This window comes from Amblyomma americanum, chromosome 6 (assembly GCF_052857255.1).
Source record: "Amblyomma americanum isolate KBUSLIRL-KWMA chromosome 6, ASM5285725v1, whole genome shotgun sequence".
In the NCBI taxonomy this organism is placed as follows: domain Eukaryota; kingdom Metazoa; phylum Arthropoda; class Arachnida; order Ixodida; family Ixodidae; genus Amblyomma; species Amblyomma americanum.
The window spans coordinates 39,956,356-39,964,948 of NC_135502.1; the positions used below are offsets into that span (position 1 = coordinate 39,956,356).

Consider the following 8,593-nt stretch of genomic DNA (forward strand, 5'->3'; position numbering starts at 1 on the left):
GAATGCTTGTTATTGTGAACGCTCTTTCATGTCCGCTTTGCAAGAAGTGGCCACGTCTTACACCTGGTAGTAGCGAGCGCCAGTGATATATTGAGGACACAGAGAAGAGTAGGACCCCGAGGTTGGCCAAAATTTTCTCTGGCTGGTTATTCTTGTAATACGATTTCGTGCCCTCTATCCTTTAATGTACAGCGTTACTCTAGAACTACGGCTTAAATATTCTTCATTTCTCGCATAATAAGACAGAGCTGACCTCCCTGCTGCCATTCGTTGCAAGACAAGGTCCTTTTAACTCATAACATGAGAGCAACCAGACCGTTGATCTTACTTCTTAAAAATACACACTGGATGACGCCATTTTAGTAGCCGCAGGCATGCCGCCGAAAAAAGTAAGCAAAGAGTGACGGTTAGCATGACAGCTGGACGTTCTACAGCCACCAATATCTTATTTGAATCGCTTCAGAAGATGACAAAGAAGTTGAATCCGAAGCATCTGCGTACGCTGTGGACGTCATATTAAAGAGAACAAATAGGAATTTCTCACTGTGCAGTTGTAAATGGAGCAACTTTTTTTCTGACACTACATTTATGTTTCAGTTTGAGCAATGTAAATTTGCCCCTAAGTTCTCTGCTGCTCTAACAAGGTAAAATTCTGAACATAAAAAAGAGGGTAAATCTGGCAATAGAAAATACAGTCACTGCCATCGGCGCCTACGGGTGAGCAGAGGCTCTTGTTACAAGCGGATTTAGTAAACAGAAAGTCCGTATTTGATCTTGAATACTGATTTCTTTTTTATCTCGTATTTTAGAGCTTTGTAACTTGTAAGCCTTTGTAACTTGTAACCTTTCGCAAGGCATATGCTACCGGTGAACTTTGCACACTTAACAACGTCTGTGATTTTTTGTGTTTAGTCTCCTCAATGAAATGCAGGCATAAACGTATACCCGTGTAGAAAAGGGAAAGCCAATTTTCCGGAAGCAGCCAAAATCGTTAACCGACTGAGAATGCTGGCGCCAAATGAATGCCGAGTAAGTTGAACGCGTTCGTTAAAAAAAAAAACGAAACCCGAAACACACGCACACACGTATTTCGACGCCATTGAAGGGCGTAAAAAAAAAGAACAGCCACCTGAGGACGCTGCGAAAAGAAGCGCACAATATGAGACGAGCGAAAAGCACACAAAGAACCGCTCGAGATGCAGGCCTCGAGATCGCTTCCAGCTGCCATATAACTTCATTTGCGAGACCGAGAACCTGGTTCGAAAAGAACGAATGAAGAAAGCGAAAGAAAACAAAAGGAACTTTTTCTTTACTCTGGCCTAGTCTCAAAAGGAGGCCCCAGCCGGGAGAATTAATTTTGGATACGTCTTTTTTTTTCTTCGTTGAGATGCTTGAACTTTTGGAAGCATAGCTGCGAGGACTTCAAGAAGAACGGCGTTAGTGGCTCGCTTTGCTCTCACAAAAGCCCCGATGACGTGAATTAAGCACAGGAACCCTTTCCTAGCAGCACCGAATAAAAATAGGGGTGGCTAAGTGTAATCTCGGCGCTGATTATGAGACAGAACTAGCTATCAGCGCTGACGTAGCATCCTAGACAGATCTTCGAACATTCTTTATGCTGAGTGTTCTCCGCGTTACTGTTCTCTTTTTTTTTTTGGGGGGGGGGGGGGGGGAGGGCGGTGAAGCTGCAGTACATTCAAGAGAGAGAGAGAGAAAGACGAACGGAGAGGCAGGGAGGTTAACTAGGCTACGCCCGGTAAGCTACCCTGCACGTGGAAAGGGGAACGGAGGGAGAGATAGAAAGGGGAGAGAGCAAAGAGAGATCACTTTTCCACATGTCCGTTGGCCATTACTTGCTGGGCACACAGGGCACACACTGATAGATCAGAACCGTACACTCAGTCCTGAGTCCTTTAAGAACTTGAAAAGTGCCTTCAAAGCAGTACATTCAAAAATTGCCAACGGAGAACAACCACACTGCGCTCTCGAGTAGCCTCCCCTAAATGCTTAAAAACTGCTATTTCCTACTTAATTGCGTTTGTATATTCGCCGACGGTCCGTCATTTTCTTCCTACTAAGAACTTACAATTACGCTCAGTAGGACCTACAACGATCAAGAAAGAGGGGCGGGGGCAGGTGTAGGGAGAATATGTTATTTTGCTATTAATTCACTGCAGTGATCTGTGATAATAATCTAAACTACACACAAAAAAACGTACCAACACAGTAAGCACATCCGCGCTTTGTGCCTTTAGCATAGACCGCTTTCTATTAAAACATGTTCTCATGCACTACGTCGCAAACCCAGCTCTGATCAGTTTATGCGCGTTGATTATCCCTTTAGCCACACTTCAACATCATTATCAACAAGATATTTCTCTTTCTTTCTCTTATTTCCTCGTTATATTTATTCTTTCTTGTATCTTCCCCAGCGTAGGGTAGCTTCCATATGTCCTCATCTTCATGGGTAACCTCACCTTTTTTCCTCCTTTTTTTTTTCACCCGCTACAGTATCTCGGGGGCCTTGGCATTGCGCCCCTGATACCAAGGTCGCGGGTTGGAACGCCGTAAAATGCAAAAACATCCGTGTGCTGAGTGATGTCAGTGCATGTTAAAGAACCCTAGGAGTTCTAAATTAATCCAGAGCCCTCCACAACGGCGTCCTTTATACTGTACCAAACCGTACCGTACCGTATGGTGCGGTACCGTACCGTACCGTACCGTACCTACCATTCATCTCCTTTTTCTCTCTGAGCACACTGGTGCCACCATTAAAAAGTTTAAAAAGTTAAAGGCGAGCTGGCCTTTCATTAATTAAATCTTCCCACCGCAGCAGAAACAAAGTCACATTTTCATTTCTAGTCCATACGTTGATTAGAGCAGATGTAAAAAGAAAGGATGGCATGGACGCTGTCCCTGACTGCATGCCGAAAGGTTGCGGTGATATGAATAGCGTCAACCTCTTGGGAAAATTTGGGGGGTTTTGTGAGGGAGCAGAGGAGGCTTCACTTTACTTGATTTTGTTATCGATCTCCGGAATGGCAGCGGTTGCATAGGTACCTTTCCATATAGGGTGCGAATTGCTAATTGCTTGGCTGAAGCGTGTCGAGCCCGCGGTAGCTGCATTGTGGCGGAAAAGGTAGTTCTAGGCGAAGGTCATGCAGAGAAATAATGAGAAAGCTGCTGCCATATTACACTCGTGGCGAGAAACTTGTCCTCGTTCAAGATCTTTGTGAGATTTCTGCGTTCATAATGCCCAAACGTAGGGGTCATGTTGATGCCCTCATTGCTTTTTCAAGCTAGGATAACTATGTAACGAGTTTTCTTTTCTTTTTGAAAATAGCGCAAAATTAAAAAAACAGCCGAACTGATCTCGAAAAAATGTATTTATAGTTTGCTTGTTTGTTTGTTTGCTTGTTTGTTTGTTTGCTTGTTTGTCTGTTTGGGTAGTTTCTTGATCTTCGATATTACGCAAGTATTTATCTAAAACAACTTCTGGCAACTATACTGCCCACTTTTAAAATCTGGCGTAAACTGTATTCAAATGCGTGACGAGCAGTTTCAAAAACGTGATCACTCCGCACTAACAATGACGGCCGCTCTGGGAAGCTCTAGCCTCCACAAGGCCACTTTCAATGTCACGCGGCAGTCCGGAAAACAAGTAGTAACGTAGCTGGTACGACACTTTGTGTGTGCGCCTACCTTAACCCTAATATGTGCCCGCCCAGGGGCCAGCCTGTCAACAGCACTTACAAATTCTGTGGCCAAGTTTATTTCTTTCTTTTTCTTCTCAGTTACATTAGTTTCCCGTTTTATATCGCTCGCTCCTGTCGAGAACATATTAAAAAGTAATTATGCAGCTGGTAATTCCTTATGCAGTATTGTGCAAACGGTATAAGTTTTGCGATTTCCGTGAATGACGAACGATTCGAGAAAAATTGGCTCCTGGGAGGTTTAATAATAATAATTGGGTTTTGGGGGGAAAGGAAATGGCGCAGTATCTGTCTCATATATCGTTGGACACCTGAACCTCTCACACAAATTAGTGATATAAAAGTGCTTCGTATTAAGCGCAAGATTTGTAACTTGCATCTTTCAGCCCTATATTAGAACATCTTAGAATTGTGGGCTTGAAGACTCTACCGGTGGCAACAATTTTCGATTTGAAAGGGTCGGTTGAAGTCAGATATTAAGTGATATATTGTTGACTGCCTCTATAACTCTACTTGTTTGGACAACACGCTGCTTCAAGGAACTCTACCAAGAGCAGCAGGACTTTCTCCGGAAGGAAAACTGGATGCATAATTAAATTCCTTAATCTCGTGGAAGCTTTGGATACATTTGTTCACTACAAACACAACGCTGTCGAGAGTCGCTGCTAGTATCCAGTCAAATCCAAATCCAGGCAAATCCAGTCTCGTTTGAACGACTCTCTTTATGGCAAACAAAAATATGAAAGCGGAGTGTCAGCTACGAATAGTTTCAGCGGGAAAAAGGAGGTAGCACTCTGTGAACCGTTCTCAGGGACTTCGTTGACAACACAAATGTTTGTCGGAGAGCATAGCGAAGAAGACATGTTGCATGTGTGTCGCAAGTGGCTCTGAATATCTGGCTGTCACCGCAATTACGAAAGATGATGTTTTGCACCTTTACAAGAGAACCAACAAAAATTTAGCTTGGCTTCGTAGGTCATCGCTCCGTGAGAGTGCAAGAAAAAGGGAGGTGGAAGTCTTACCGAAAAACATCTTGCCTGCTTACTTCAGCGTCAAGCTAAGGGGTTGCGTGTAAGAAGACACTGAAAACAACGAAGGCGGGGAGAAGGAACCCTGCAGCGCTTTACCATACTTCATCGTTTCGCCATTTCACTGCCTGTCAGCCATCCGCGACCAACCGTAAGTAACGACGACGAAGGCGAGAGAAGGCGTAATTTTTCCTGGCTCCCTTTTTCCACTGCGCTCCTTCCTACCCACTTCCCCCGCTTCACTTCGCTGCTTGCTTTCCATCGCTCTTTGGCTCACTTTGATAAGTTCCACCGCCGGAGCTGATAACTCCGCCTTTACTTTGCAACCCCAAACACCACGACCACGGCGCAGGCTTGGTGCCGAGACAGCGCTGGAGGAGAAACAATTTTTTTCTTCATCTTGCCTCCGTCGCTTGATAATTTTAGCCGGGCCAGCCCCCCGCCTCCCCCCCTCCCCCCCCCCCCCCAACTACCACAACCGCATTCGAGCGTAAGCAACGAGCGCCGGAGCTACCACATGGACGCAAAGAGACAGCGGAGCTGTAAAAGAGAGGAGGAGGAGGATACAAGGAGGCGGAGGGGAAGAGAGAGAGAGAGAAAGAGCAGGGTCGGCATTCTAAGCGCGCGTGGCTCTTACCACGACAGAGTTCGTTATGATCTCGGACGGTGAATTACGGGCGTTCCGAGCGACGCCGCCTTCTAAGCGCCTGCCTAGCCGCGTCGACATACGCACCGCCTGGCTCGGCACGCCGCCGCCGTTCAGTGCTGGTGCGTTGCGACGCTGCACAGAGAGAGGCACGCGTCTGTTTCTATGGAAACCATTTCGGCGAGCGCCAGAAAAGGTGCTGGTCGCCGGCTTGCGCTCCCTCCCTCCGCCCCCCCCCCCCCCCCCCAATGCCCCTTCTTTCCTTGGATTTGCATACATGGTTGCTCGCCGTACGCGGGCAAACATTTCGTGGGAGAGCACGCGTCTCTGCTACGAATGTTCGCTCGCGCAAAGCGTTTCGTCCGGCTTTGTCCACGAGCTAGCGCCTATTGTCCCGGCATTCTGCCCAGTTTGGTCGCAAAGCGGTTTTCGCATATATACGGCGATTACCCTTTCCTGCTGGACACTGGGCCATCAAGACTCATAAAGCTGGCCCGTCTGCATTCTGAAAATGTGCCAAGTTTCCACCGCTTCGCATTTCTTTCAAAAAGCAAGAATTTTTCGGCTTTATTTCTTTATGATCTCTGTGAATTTTACTTTCAGTGAGGTGACAATTCATCACTGCGTGTCCCGATTGGTTCTGTGGACGAACGTGGCATGCGCTGCAACGCCTCACATGATGAAGTGAAGTGTGCAGACGCGTTTTTATATGGTAATGCCGAGTAGGCTGAGAAAAGAAGAAACGACAACCTCACTTGCAATGCAGAGTCACCTCTGACTCTCCTGCTCACATTTATTGTCGGGCTACCTGCACGTTGTAGCTTGGTTGGTCCTTTTTACTTACCATCTTTACTACGTAGACATATAAAGAAAAAAAAAATTGGTGCAAGTTTTATTTGAGCCTGTTGAGAGCGTCATTTTGTACAGTTCGCACGTACGCAATGCCCCTTCACTAGAGACTCTGCAAGATAATTGCATTGTTTCCAGCTTAAATTACACTCTATTTTTTGGAGTAAGCTTTCTTTCTCCCCGAGTCGCGACATTATTTATTCGTCCTATCTGGACGGAAAGGTTTATCTCTGACAAGTGACACACCGCCAGCACTTAAAAAGATGATAACTTAAGGAGCTAATAAAAAATGATGTTGACGCTGGAGAAACTTTAAGATGGCGTTTCTGCATTTCTTTGATTTACGCTTTGTTATCCAGGCTCACGTCTTTATGGGATCCTAGCTGTCAAAGGAACTCTTTCTGTTATTCCTTTTTTACTACCTCAGCCTCCTTAATGTAGGCGCACTACCTGCTCGGATGGCTTAGTGGCTATGGCAGTGGGCTACCAAGCCACAAGGTGCTTCCTTTTTTTTTCTTTTATTAGTCCTCCAAGAAAAAAGGTTAAAAAAAACTTAGATGAAAGAGGGAGTAAGTCTGGCTAAAAGTCAAAGCATACTAAGCGAAAAGGCGATAATTGCTGAAAATAAAAAAAAACACAATTTGAAGAAACAACAGAGGTGGGTGATCCCAGCCGTGGCGTCTGCATTTCGATTGAGGCGAAATGGAAAACTGGCTGTGTGCTCGGCGATGTTAAAGCACGTTAATGATTCCTAGTTGGTCATGATTGATCCGGATAGCTCCACTGTGACGTCTCTATGGCTCATGTACAGCTTCGACTCGTTAAACTCACCATAAGAACGTATACCACATTATCGATGAAAAAACATGTACAGCTGTTGGATTCTTACGTGCCAAATCAGAAAGAGCAACTCTGAGCACGTTGTAGGGATAGCTTCGGAATAATTTCGACCATCTGAGGTACTTAAATGTGCACTGATGTCGCACAACACAGCGGGTTTTGCTTTTCGCTTCAGTAGAAATGCGACCGCCATGGCCGAGAGTCTAAACCGCAACCCCGTTCTCAGGGGCAGAACCCATAAGCACTCAGCAATTCGGGGCAGTTATCAGTGAACAGAAGTAGTTGCAATGCGCCTACATGGTTAAGAGAGGCTAGCCTGCCGCTTGTCTTGCGTCCTGATAAAGAGGTAGAAAACGAATCAACTTTTGCGGGCTCCTCACAGGCCTGCCTGTGTCTCCGGCACCGCGTTGGAACCTCACACGAAAGTTAATGTATGATCCTTTTTTTGCAGGCAGTTGAACCGCTTAGTTTTGACGCACTCGGATTAAATTATTTCGCCAATATTTTCAGGGGTCTACTATCGTGAAAGGCTGGATTTTATAGTCTCTCGACACTTCCAGCTTAGTGCAGGAATATCAGTTGTTGTTGTCGTGGTCGTCGTCGTCGTGGTTGTTGTTGTTGTTGTTGTTGTTGTTGTTGTTGTTGTTGTTGTTGTTGTTGTTGTTGTTGTTGTTGTTGTCGTCGTCGTCGTCGTCGTCGTCGTCGTCGTCGTCGTCGTCGTCGTCGTCGTCGTCGTCGTCGTCGTCGTCGTCGTCGTCGTCGTCGTCGTTGTTGTTGTTGTTGTTGTTGTTGTTGTTGTTGTTGTTGTTGTTGTTGTTGTTGTTGTTGTTGTTGTTGTTGTTGTTGTTGTTGTTGTTGTTGTTGTTGTTGTTGTTGTTGTTGTTGTTGTTGTTGTTGTAAAGTAAATTAAAACGCTTGACTTCCTTTAGTAAATGAATGGCCTGTAAGAGACTCTGAAGGCTTCATTAAGGAGCTCCGCGATCCAAGTGAGGCTTCCTAAACCTGTGGCACTGTTTTCTTGAGAGGCTTTCAAGGACTGCATACGCCGTGGTCTCATTTAGGCTGCCAGTATTAGATCGCATGCTCAATAGCATGAAGGCTATAGATTCGAACATCGTTATCACACTTTATGAGGGCTCTTATGTAGTGTGTGCTGCGAGTAAGCTTGCGCCGCTTGTTTTTGAATACTGTTATGCCGTTTGTATACTAATAAACCCGGAATTTGGAACACTCCACCACCGCAAGGCTGCGTTTCTTAGAATTCACACATGTATAGCCTTATCTGAGACTACATCTTACTTGTCTGCAGCAAAAGATGTAGGCTCTGAGCGAAGTGTCTCAGAAACTTTGCAAGTTACCAGCTTTTCTGAGTTGAAATCAATTAACCGAGTTTACAGACGCCCATGCTCTCGCGAAGCTCGAATTGACAATATGCTCCTGTAAAGCAAGCGTGCACCACTGTTGAGCTAGTGTATATGAGGAAAAGCCAGGATTTGTTAGAAATGAAGAAGATACCA

At 45.6% G+C, this 8,593-nt stretch overlaps 1 protein-coding gene across 1 annotated transcript in view; it reads right to left on the minus strand.

Moving 5' to 3' along the window:
* The window catches only part of igl (IQ calmodulin-binding domain containing protein igloo), a 175,171-nt gene that overhangs the window by 108,224 nt on the left and 58,354 nt on the right, over positions 1-8,593 (minus strand). The gene's annotated exons all lie outside the window — the stretch shown is intronic.